This window comes from Prionailurus viverrinus, chromosome B1 (assembly GCF_022837055.1).
Source record: "Prionailurus viverrinus isolate Anna chromosome B1, UM_Priviv_1.0, whole genome shotgun sequence".
Lineage (NCBI taxonomy): Eukaryota > Metazoa > Chordata > Mammalia > Carnivora > Felidae > Prionailurus > Prionailurus viverrinus.
Window position 1 is genome coordinate 186,029,184 of NC_062564.1, and position 13,533 is coordinate 186,042,716.

Consider the following 13,533-nt stretch of genomic DNA (forward strand, 5'->3'; position numbering starts at 1 on the left):
CTTTCTCTGATTGACTTATTTCACTTAGCATAATACACCCTAGTTCCATCCACGACATTGCAAATGGCAAGATTTCATTCTTTTTGATTGCCGAGTAAAACTCCATTGAATATATATACACCACATCTTCTTTATCCATTCATCCGTCGATGGACATTTGGGCTCTTTCCATGCTTTGGCTATTGTCGCTAGTGCTGCTATAAACATCGGGGGGGCACGTGCCCCTTCGAATCAGCATTTTTGTATCCTTTGGATAAATACTTACCAGCGCAATCACTGAATCGCTGGTAGCTCTATTTTTTATTTATTTTTTTGGAGCAACCTCCACACTGATTTCCAGAGTGGCTGTGCCAGTTTGCTTTCCCTCCAACCTAACTACATCTTTGATGTGAGAATAAACCCTTGTTTATTTAAGCTACTTGGGTTTCATGTTTTCTCGTTTGTGTAACCCGACTTGACCTTCACATAGGCTTTTCAAATATGGCACTTCAGGTTTCAAAAATGTGATTTGTGGGATGCCCGGGGGGCTCAGTGGGTTAAACGTCCGACTTCGGCTCAGGTCATGATCTCCGGTTCGTGCGTTCGATCGAGCCCTGTGTGGGGCTCTGTGCTGACAGCTCAGATTCTGTGTCTCCCTCTCTCTCTGCCCCTCCCCCACTTGTGCTCTGTCTCTCTCTCTCTCTCAAAAATAAATAAATACTAAAAAAAAATTTTTTTTTAAATGTGATTCGTAACTAAAATCATATACACTGTATACTCTCCGGGTTACGATGCTTCTCACTTAAAAAAGGGAAAGATTGAACTTGGATGATAACTTCCAAAACATCCCACAAATGGGCCTGGTGCCTTCAATATGTAAACATTTCATCCACCTACCGATTTGCAGGAATTATTGTTGTATTCCTTTTGCACAGGAGGCAGTAGGCTCAGGGGTCAGACCATGCAGGTGGGAGTGAGGAATGTTAGTCCTGGAGTCACATTGTCTGGGTTCTAATCTGGCTCCACTGTCTTTTAATTCAGGCAACCTTAACCTTGCTGTGCCTCAGTTTCTCGTTCTGTAACAGAGGGATGGCTAATAAGACTCTTGGGAGGATTAAAGGAAAGAATCCTTGTAGGGCACTCACTGGAGTGCCTGGGATGTAATGAACAATTAGTAAAGCTGTTATTCTAATGGTTCTGGATGAGAGCTGAGGCGGGGTTTGAACTAAGGTCTGTGGGAGCCCAGTGCTCACGCTCCTCCTTCCGCAGTCTCGGTTTCGGGGGGGTGGAGCCTGCTGCCTGCTCTTCTCCTCTGTTCCCTCTTACCCCTGTTCCCTCTTACCGGTTTGCTCATGGGCGCCTGTTCCTCCGTCAGCAATGTTTAGACGTCACCTCCTCCAAGGAGCCCCCAAGATTAGGTTAGATGCTCTTCTTACGTGTTCCTGTAGCAGCTCGAATGCACGTCAGTGGTTTGTTGTTGTTGCTGTTGTTTTAATTTTTTTTCAGTGTTTATTTATTTTTGCAAGACAGACAGAACATGAGCGGGGGAGGGGCAGAGAGAGAGGGAGACACAGATTCTGAAGCAGGCTCCAGGCTCCGAGCTGTCAGCACAGAGCCCGAATTAGGGCTCAAACCCATGAACTGTGAGATCATGACCTGAGCTGAAGTCAGACACTTAATCGACTGAGCCACCCAGGTGCCCCATATAATTCTTATACCCATAGTGCTGATGCGTAACAGACATTTAATACGTATTTACTGATTAAATGACAACGAAAATCAGACTCAGAAAATCTGAGACTATTTGGACTGGAAGGGACCACTGAGTCACCTCATCTGGTGATTCCAGTAAGAGCCAAACCACCTCCCAGGGAGCATTTTGGAAATGGGCAGAGGTGTCTTCGGTTGTCACAGGGTTTTGAGGGGCCCTGTTGGAATGTGGAGGGTAGGAGTTAGATGCCAAATAGCCTGTCACAGAACAGTCCTGTGCAATGAAGAATTAATTGCAAAAGGAATTAATTGCCCTAAAGGTCGCACAGCTTTTTTCGAGTCCAGAAAGACATTTATGTGGGCGAATAATCTATTTATACTTATTAGAACCCAGCCTCTTTGATTTACACAAACACAAAGTGTTTGCGTAGAATTTTAAAATATCTGAATAAAGGGGCGCCTGGGTGGTGCAGTCGGTTAAGCGTCCGACTTCAGCTCAGGTCACGATCTCGAGGTCCGGGAGTTCGAGCCCCGCGTCGGGCTCTGGGCTGATGGCTCGGAGCCTGGAGCCTGTTTCCGATTCTGTGTCTCCCTCTCTCTCTGCCCCTCCCCCGTTCATGCTCTGTCTCTCTCTGTCCCAAAAATAAATAAAAAAACGTTGAAAAAAAAAAATTAAAAAAAAAATATCTGAATATGCCAGGAATGCACTGCTGTAGATATCAAGGGGAAACTATGCTTTGCTTTGTCCAGAAGGAAAGGCAGGAATGGAGCACCATTGTGGGAAACCCACATGACCTATAGCACCGTGGCCCATGTTATCCGAGTCCCCCAAACAACCCATCTGTATCTGCCTTTATAGCCGTCACAGTCGTCCTGGTTGTATCTGTCAGCAATTTCTGGCGAGCAAGCCAGTCCAGAAAAACGTGGCTTAAAACAGCGTTCTCAGGGCGCCTGGGTGTCGCAGTCGGTTAAGCGTCCGACTTCGGCCAGGTCACGATCTCGCGGTCCGTGAGTTCGAGCCCCGCGTCAGGCTCTGGGGCTGATGGCTCAGAGCCTGGAGCCTGTTTCCGATTCTGTGTCTCCCTCTCTCTCTCTGCCCCTCCCCCGTTCATGCTCTGTCTCTCTCTGTCCCAAAAATAAATAAACGTTGAAAAAAAAACAAAAAAAAAACAAAAAAACACAGCGTTCTCTCCTTGGGTGAGCGGGGCGGGGGCGGGGGCGGGGGAGGGGGGTGTTGACTGATCTAGGCTGGGCTCAGCTGGGCGGTTCTGCTCCAAACTTGGTCAGGTGGGCTGGGCTCCTTCCTTGGGTTGGGCTCAGGTCGTCTGCATGCGTCTCACCAGGGAGCCAGGCTGTGGGGGCGGCAGGTGGCTGAGAGAATCCCACCTCACGATAATGGCAGGGGTGCAAGGCGCCCAAGCCCCCCCTGCGCAGCACACTTAAAGCCTTATTTCAGTCTAGGCTGCTGGTATTCCACTCGGCCAAAGCGGGCTACATTGGCGAGCCCAACATCGAGGAGTGAAAAGTAAGAGTACCCGCCTCTCCCACGGAGGCGCGGGGATAGAGTGAATATTTTTGAGCCACCTTGGTAGTGATGCTACATGAATCTCCTAGTTTAGCTCCGATTTCAAAATGTCCTGTATACATAAAACATTCAGGGGGCCCTGGGTGGCTCAGTCGGTTAAGCGCCTGATTTCAACTCAGGTCATGATCTCACGGTCTGTGAGTTTGTGAGTTCGAGCCCCGCGTCAGGCTCTGTGCTGACAGCTCAGAGCCTGGAGCCTGTTTCGTATTCTGTGTCTGCCTCTCTCTCTGCTCCTCCCCCGCTCATGCTCTGTCTCTGTCTCTCAAAAATAAATTAAAAAGTTAAAAAAAAAAAATTTAAACCTGTTTGGGATTCTCTCTCCCTCTCTCTCTCTCTCTCTCTCTGCCCCTCCCCCACTCACATGCACGTGGACACTCTCTCCCTTTCTCAAAATAAATGAACTTTAAAAAAATTAGGCATTTAGGTAGATTATATTATCTATGAATTTCATTTTAAGAGAGTCAAGGGGGTCCACAAAGCATTTTTTACAGAAAGAGGACAAAGGGTAAAGTTTAGGACCACAGAGGTCTTGCAATATAGTGCACCCTGGGGAGGGGCAGGTAGTACAACTGAGTCACAAAGACCTTCCTTTGAATCCTGCTCCACCATTTACAAGTTAATTATGTAAGTTCAGGCCAGCCGTTTAACATCTCTGAGCCTTTCTCGGGTGTGCTATGGGGACAATAATACACGTGTCTTCTGGCTTGTGGGAAGAATGGCATGAGATCACGTGTGACATTCAGGATCCTGGCGGGAAACAGATGACTCGCTCACGTGGGGAATTTGAGGGGCGTTTCATAAGGGGACTGCTCACCAGCTTGTGGGCAGGGTTAAGTTCAGCTACCCGGGGGAATGTGCCTTCTCTTAGAGCCATTAACAGCTGGGGAGACGTGGAATTGACTTTGGAGTGATGGCGATCTGGAGCTGATGGTGAACAAGGAATTCCTGAGATGTCTTTGGCACAAAAAGATGATTCTATTAAGGCACGGGGACAGGATCTTGGGCAGAAAGAGTTGCAACGGAGTTCTAAGGAGTGACTGGTTATATTCTATGGAGTTGGGGCAGGTAAAGGCAAAAGGAAGGCCTCCAAAAGGACTTTCATACCCAAAGGAGGACTCCTAAGATACTGGGGGCCTAGCTATTGTCAGCTAAGGTTGTTTTTCCTCTAGTAAGGCATTAGCATTAGGACAGTAGGGGTCCTGGAGGAATATTCTACTCTGTATTGGCCTCAGGTATCTGTCAATGGGCTGCAGGTTATAAGGAAATTTAATTTTACCTGCCATTTCCTGCTTGCCTTTGTTCCCCACGTCACTATGGAAGGGAGGGTGGTGTTAGGGCTCCAGGAAACTGAGTCTATGGGTTTCTGGAGGTTGGGCTATTGATAAGATTGCCTTCTTTTTTTTTTTTTGTAATTTACTAAGACATTTCTAAACTGATGGAGACTCTGTCTGCATGACTATGATCTCCATCAGTTAGTCATTGGTTTTCTCCTTCCCTTAGCTTTAGGGCAGCCGGGAATGCCTGAGGAATGTCACACAGATTCCACCTGTGGTGCTTTGAAGGGAGGGTGGGGGGAGTTGCTAGCTTGTGCTTTGCATCCAGCTTGCCTTTGGCTGCTTCCTCAGAAGGAGCAGCCCTACCAGACTCGTGGCCTTCAGCAGAGGGCCTCAGTCAACCACGACAAGCCCACAGGGAAGAAGCTGAAGGGATTAAAACCCCTACCTCACGCTCCTCCTTTGGACCTCAGATCTTTCATCTGTCAGTGTCTCCTATTGGCAAAAAACAACCAGAGACGAGATGTGGACTGCGTGTTGATGGCGTCCATGTAGGTCAGTCTCCCGGAGCATAGAGCAGGGTGGGGCGGGGAGGAGTGGAAAGTAGGTCTGGATGGGCAACGAGAAGATGGCCAACACAGCATGAATAACACTCAACACCGCACATGGCAAAAGTAAGAACGCTGAAAGTGGCAGTACTGATGGGGGGAGTGCTGAGGGCATAAGGTGGGCTGAGGACAAAGTACAAGCTACACCACCCCCCACCCTCCAGGTGGGATGTGTGTGGTAGTCCTTGGACACTCCCGCCTACTCAAAACCAGGAAAGGACAGAAAACAAATGGTTAACTGATAGAGATCACAGTCATACAGGACATGGGTCTCCTGTGTGTGAAATTACAAGAAAAAGGCGATCTTATCAATAGCCTAACCTCCAGAAACTCATAGACTGAGTTTCCTGGAGCCTCAGCATCACCCTCCCCTCCACAGTGATGTGGGGGAACAAAGACAAGAAGGAAATGGCAGATTAAATTAAATTTCCTTAAAACCTGCAGCCCATTGACAGATACTTGAGGCTGGCAGAGTGAAACATTTCTCCAGGAACTCCCTACTGTCTTAATGTCAATGCTTTGCTAGAGGGAAAAACAACCTTAGTTCCACAGTATCTTGGCCTCCAATCATCTGTGAGTCTTTAGCATATGAAAATCGCTTTGGAAACTTCCCTTTTGACTTTCCCTCCCCCAGCCCCATAGTATATAACGAGCCACTCTTCACAGCCCCAGTGCAGCTCTTTCTGCCCTCGGGTCTTGTCCCCATGCTTTAAAAAATCACCTTTGTGCACGAAAGACATCTTCAAGAATTGTTTCTTGGCCATCAGCTCCAAACCCCACCATCACCCCAAAACCTCATCAGTGCTGTTAAATAAGTTAACACACACACATATGCACACGGGAAACTCAAATAACTTCCCCAAATGATGAATAGAACCTCCACTAGAATCTAGTTGACCTTGAAGAGAAGGAAAAAAGTCTTTTCCCCTAACCATCTTGGGTTTTCTGGCTGAGGCCCCATAAATTAGACTAACAAAAGACAAATTAGCAGGAGAAAAAAAACCAGCAGAAGTTCATTAACACCCGCATCCAGTTCACGAGACACACACACACACACACACACACACACACACACACCCTGGAGCTTAGAGATCAGTATCTCAAAGGAGTGATTAAAACTTGGGCTTGTACAGCATCTTGACAAAAATGTTTTTAGAGACATGACAAGACAAAGGAAAGGACTGAGTTTCCAGGGGCACCAAACCGTGGGAAGGCAAGGATATGGGGAAACTGGTGGTAAAGAAGGACCTAGAATTTTCTGCAGTGATTAACCTCTGTCCTTGTAGGGGTGTGTGTGGTGGTGGGGGGGGGGCATCTTTACATATTATGTCCTGCTTTTAGGCAAATATAGGGGGAAGGCAAAGGGCTTTTCTTATATCTGCTTTTTCTCAATTACCTTCAGCTCAAAATCATCCTTATGCCCAAGTGCTGTATTTGGGAGTGGCACATTCTGCTACCTTTCAACCTCTTCAGTCAGAGTCGAAGGCTTTTTCGACTGCATTCTTCCACAAAATATGCCAACTTTCTGCATCAACACTGACAAATTGCCCTGAGCCGAAGACTCTCAAAACTTAAAGACCGTAATATTTGCCCTCAAAACATATTAAGGGGGATGCTGTCCAGGCAAATAAACAGCATTCAAGCTAGAGATTCAGGGAATCAGGCATTTCCAACTCCTCACACACAGCATTGGATAGCAAGTGAGGCTGGGTGTTTGCTTGCTTAGAAACTAGGCTGGGGCAGTGGTGACCCTGGTTTAAACCAGCACCTTGGTTTAAATGCAGTTCCCGATTACCTTTAAGTAGCTCACGTTAAAACAAACACTTGAAGGGTAGAATAGCTTCCTGGATTGGTCCCCAAGCCACACTGAGATAAAAGGCAGTCTTATTTGTCCTGACAGGCATTCAGGCAGAAACGTCTCTGAAGCTGGTTAAAGCAGTTCCTCTGCAGCCCTGGGATCAGCCCTAAATGTTTATACAACTCTCTGACTCTTGGGAAAGGCAAGGCCACCTGATTGTTCTGCTATTTCTGTGAGCCTCAATAGTTTCAGAAGAACTGAACTGTCAGGTGGGAATTTTGTAAGCAGAACAGCCAGGGTTCTTGGAGTCGAAAGAAAAATTAACACATCTCTGTATACAGAGTAGATTAGCAGCTTCTTTTTGACTTCACATGCTTTCAAGGACTAAAAAAAAAAAGAAAAAAAAAACCCACAAGCACAGGCACCAGCCATCTCTGCTCTGCCAGGTTCACATTTCCCTGGCTGGAGCTGGGTGTCAGGATTCTGAACAAACACCTTTTGAAATGTCACTTCGTTTCCCAGAGGATCAGATTTGGATAAATCTCTCTTTTACCCAGTGACCTCAGGTGCCTTTTCCTCTCAATCCCCTGTCAACCCCATATGCCACACAACAGAGAACTTTAAGATAGTCTTTTGATTCCAAATCTGTCACCATGCTCCAGGCAAGATGTTGTCAAATCCAGAAATTTGCATGTGCACATACTCTCTTTATGTAATAATCCAAACCCGTAAACGTGCATGCAGCCTTATCTCCTCATCTAAAACCAAAAGTCCAAAAATGTCATTAATACACACAGACAGGAGCTCCTGGATGGCTCAGGTCGTTGAACATTCGACTCTTGATTTCAACTCAGGTCATAATCTGAGGCTCATGGGATCAAGCCCTATGTCACTATGTGTGGAGCCTGCTTGAGATTCCTCTCTCTCTCTCTCTCTCTCTCTCTCTCGCTCTCTCTCTCGCTCTCTCGCTCTCACTCTCGCTCTCGCTCTTGCTCTCCCTCTGGCCCTTTCCCCTGCTCATGTTCTCTCTCTAAAATAAAAAAAACCCATATATTTAATAAAAAAAAAATACAGACAATTGCTCAGATAGAAACCCAATCTATAACCACCAGAATTGGTACCACACTTTTCACATAATATATCTTATTTGTTCTTGTTAGAAACCTCTGAAGTTATCATTAGCTTGTATATTTTACATATGGAGAGAAAGCTGGTTTGCAAGATCTGTCCAACGACACAGAGCTGATAAGGGGCAGAACCAGGACTAAAGTATCAGTCTATTCCAATTCAAAATTCTTAGTCAAAAGAGAATTGTGGCACGCTTTCCATTTATTTAAGATAAGCAACATTAGAACATAAGTAAGTTTACAGTATTTTGAAATGACAAAAGTCAAATCTATTGCATTACTTGGTGTTTGAATAAAAATCTTTAAGCTTCAGGATTTATTTTCTCAAAGAACTCTTTACATGGAGTCTGAAACAGGTTAAAACTTACTGAATAAAATGATGCTGATTAATAACACAGTTTGCTTAAAAAATAATTCATTTTTGTTACACATCTTTCACTGTTTGATCCACGAGCCCACTTAATATTTAGGGATCTTCATATGAAAAGCACTGAATAATAGCAAAATAGCTCACAGCAAAGAATGAAAGCTCGTAGAATTGAAATACAGCTTTGTTGTAAGTTATGAATTTTATTCTCGAGATTTTAGGCTTAACTAGTATCCTTCATGACAATATTCTTTTAATATTGTGACCAACTAGTACATTTACTTGTGATGAAACCCAGCTCATCACCCCTCATCATCATCACCATCATCATTATCCAAAAATAGAGCTAAGAGGGGCGCCTGGGTGGCACAGTCGGTTAAGCGTCCGACTTCAGCCAGGTCACGATCTCGCAGTCCGTGAGTTCGAGCTCCGCGTCGGGCTCTGGGCTGATGGCTCAGAGCCTGGAGCCTGTTTCCGATTCTGTGTCTCCCTCTCTCTCTGCCCTTCGCCCATTCATGCTCTGTATCTCTCTGTCCCAAAAATAAATAAACGTTGAAAAAAAATTTTTTTAAAAAATAGAGCTAAGAAAAATAGAGCTGATAAAGAAGATGGGACAAGAATTAAGTTTTCCAAGAAATGGTGAGGGACATCTAACTACCCTCTACGTAGACAAGTATATTTTTCAATTTGTGAACAGAGTTCCTACTGCCACAGCTCTCTGGCTCCTTTGGGACTTCCTCCCCTACCATGATGAATTCTTCAATGAAAATGAAATATCTTTTAGTAACTCTTTTATTTTTAATTTTTTAAAAAATTTACATCCAAATTAGTTAGCATATAGTGCAACAATGATTTCAGGAATAGATTCCTTAGTGCCCCTTACCCACTTAGCCTATCCCCCCTCCCACAACCCCTTCAGTAACCCTCAGTTTGTTCTCCATATTTATGAGTCTCTTCTGTTCTGTCCTCCTCCCTGTTTTTATATTATTTTTGTTTCCCTTCCCTTATGTTCATCTGTTTTGTCTCTTTAAGTCCTCATATGAGTGAAGTCATATGATTATTGTCTTTCTCTGGCTAATTTCACTTAGCATAATACCCTCCAGTTCCATCCACGTAGTTGCAAATGGCAAGATTTCATTCTTTTTGATTGCCGAGTAATACTCCTTTGAATATATATACCACATCTTCTTTATCCATTCATCCATCAGTGGACATTTGGGCTCTTTCCATACTTTGGCTATTGTTGATAGTGCTGTTATAAACATGGGGGTGCATATGTCCCTTTGAAACAGCACACCTGTATCCCATGGATAAATGCCTAGTAGTATAATTGCTGGGTCGTAGGATAGTTCTATTTTTAGTTTTTTGAGGAAACTCTATACTGTTTTCCAGAGTGGCTGCACCAGCTTGGATTCCCATATGTAACTCTCGATGTAAATGCAGTATGAAGTGTGCAGGATCATCTCTGAAATATTCTTGTCAAAAATGTTTAGCCCGAACTTAGTCAAGCTTTCAGATCTCACTTCCAGTTCATAGAAAATATAAGGGATAGAAGATCAAGCTGGAGACTAAGAAGAAATAATTAGACAAATTCAGAATATGGAGGAAATTCCAAAAGTAACCATCATGGGGAAAATGAAGGAACTGTTCTAGATTGGAAGATGGAACAGACGGATGTAATGAATAAAACTTGATTGGATCCCAACTCAAGGAAATCTAGCTATAAAATATGTATTTGGCAAATAATCGAAGATATTTGACTACTGTCAATATAATAGATAAGAGACACTTCTGTTGATTTTCTTCACAGAGATGATGTTGTGGTAAACAGAATGACCTTACTCTCTCCTTCAATATGGTCTCTCCACATCACTAGCATGGTCTTCCTCATAGCGTGGTGGACTCTGGGGAGTTGGACGATTTATGTGAGTAACTTCCGGGGGGAGAGGGAAGGCTCCTAGGTTCTTAAAGACAAAGCCCCAAATTGGCATAGCTTCACTTTCACTACATTCTGATGTTCCAAGCAAATTGCCAGACCAGCTCAGATTGAAAAGGAGAGGCAGTCTGCACTTCCTGATGGGTGGAATAACACACGCTTACAAAGTGGGAAGGAACTAACGACTGCCATCTTTGAAGACTATCTACTCTCCACCTCCAAAAAAAACAGATTAAATATCTCAAGTGGTGGAATGAAAGCCACACCCTCCACAATCCAAGAGAAATCTAGACATTGAAAACATGCCTCTTTTATAAATAAAAAATTCATTGAGAAGCTCAAATCAAAGGCAGTCAAGCATTTAATCTACAAAGCATTTCTTTTCTCTCCCTTGTATGCAAGTCTAAGGAGCAAATGCAGAAAAGGACAGAGGTAAGACACACAAAGATTAGGATATTATTCCCTCGAAAATATTTTATTTTAGCCCTATTCTCGTTTTCAGGTTTTCTTTCCCGCTCTGAGCAGTACTTGAAGAGCGAATCCAATTGAAACAGTTGAAAATGTATTTTACTAATTTTTGTCTTCCTACTATCTTTGAGAGAATTTGACATACTGAGTACCCAACAAATGTCTGTTGAATTCACTGAATGATTTATATTTATCATACAAACCGTTATGCATCTAGGAGTTAGGGTTTTAGGAAATTAAAAAGAGCTAAAGAAATTCATGTATTTGCCACAATTGAGAAATGAGTTGTTCTGGTTCACAACTATGTAGAACAGAACCATGAGCCCAGCAGTAAGCAAGAACTTTATCTCCACAGTCAAAAATAATTACTAACGGGGGAGCAGAGTGGCTCAGTCAGTTGAGTGTCTGACTTTGGCCCCGGTCATGATCCCCCAGCTCATGGGTTCGAGCCCCGCATTGGGCTTTGTGCTGACACCTTGGAACCTGGAGCCTGCTTCAGATTCTGTGTCTCCTTCTCTGCCCCTTCCCTGCTCATGCTCTCTCTTTTTCAAAAATAAGTAAATATTTAAAAAAAATAAAAAAATAATTATAAATCCCGTTGAAAAATTCTACACTTATTAAGAAGCGCTTTCAGACGTCGCTTCAGAAAATATTCACGATGACCTTAGTCTTCCATTAGGCATATGACGACGCAGAAATGGCTGCGATGGATGCTGATCCTGACCACATTACGAGGAACCAATGCAGATGTAGATGCTTGCAAGTTTTTTACTTTGGGTGGTGGTAGGTACTGAACTGTGTCCCTCCCAAATTCATATTCAGAAGTTCTAACCCCCCAGTGTGACTATATTTGGAAACAGAGACTTTAAAGAGGCAAGTAAGGCTTAATGAGGTCATATGGGTGAACCTCAACGAATAGGGCTGCCTGTCCTTAGAAGAAGAAGAAACACCAGGGTGAGTGCACAGAGAAAAGGCCATGTGAGGACATGGTGAGAAGGTGGCTTTCTGTAAACGAGAGACATACCTCACCAGAAACCAATCCTGCCAGCACCTTTATCTTGGTCTCCCAGCTCCCAGAACTGTGAGAAAATAAATTTCTGCTGGTTAAGTCACTCAGTCTGTGGTATTTTGTCATGGTAGCCATTGTACGCTAATAAAGGCTGGCAAACAGAGCATTCATATAAATATGCTCCCATAAAAGCTTATTTTTAAAAATGAGATAATTGAAACATACAGAAAATAGCAGAGAATTAAATATATACACACATACATATATATACACACATGTATACACACATATACATATGTGTATATATAGGTATGTATACATATATACACACATACATATATACATATATGTGTATACACATACACACGTACATATATATCTATATATGTATATACATATATGTATACACACATATATACATATATGTATATATGTGTGTATACATATATACACACACACTCATATATATATATATATATATACACACACAATATATATACATCCAACCACTGATGCACCACTCAGATTTTAACAAATGTGGACAGCCTGTATTTGCTTCAGATCATTAAGAAATAAATTTTACATTTCAAGTGTGCTTGGTGCCCTTTAGATCTGCTTCCATATCCTCCTACCCCTCACAACTATTCTGAAGCTGGAGGCCGTTCCTGTCCACACTTTTTTGTACTTATATATATGCATGTGTCAAAAAGCAGCATATGGCACTGCTTTGTATTTTACATAAATGATGCCTGTACATACTTTTCTTGCAACTTTACTTCTTTCCCTCAACATGGTCTTGAGGTTTATGTGCGCATTTTGATCCATGTAGTTACAGGTGAATTATTTCCACTGCTCTGTCGTTTTCCACTGTATGGGTGTGCCGCTGTTGACTTCTCCATTTTCCTGCTGACAGATACTTAGGTTGTTAGCAGGGTTTCGGAATTCTAAACACTACAGCCTAGACCAACCTTGCATGCAAGTCCTACCACAGAGTGCTTGCGTCTGCAATTTTACTAGCTATTGCTCTCCCAAATGATTTTGCCAATGGTTGGGCTTTTAATTTTTCCCAGATATGATAGATCTGAAACCTTTATTCATTGTTTATTGTTTTATGAAGAATAAGTTACACACAACGAGCGGTGCCATCCGATGATCTTTGATGAGCATATTAACCTGTGCAATCAGAACGATCATCCTGTTTCCCCGTGCTCCCATGCAATCCATCTCTCCCTCTGCCTCGACTCCCAAGGAAGCACTGGACTGTTTTAACAGTAGACTAATTTTCATTTTAGAAAATTTTATATAAATGGAATCATACAGTATGCTTTCTTTGTTTCTCGCTTCTTTCAGTTTAGTGCTGTGATTTTGAAATTCATCCATAGTGCTGTGTGTAGCAGTAGGACGTTCCTTTTGTTGGATGGAGATTTTCTGCTTATCCATTCACCCTTTGGTGAATTTAAGTTATTTGCAGTTTGGGGCATTACAAAAAAAGCCTGCTATGAACATTTCTATGTGGCGGTTTGCTTTCGTTTCTGTTGTAAGGACAAAGGCTGCGTGGCATGATAGGTAGATGTTTAACTTTACTCAAGGTTTTTATTTGCATTTCCCTAATGGTAATGCTGACCACCTTTTCATGTGCTCATTGGCCATTCATAGATCTTCGTTGGTGAAG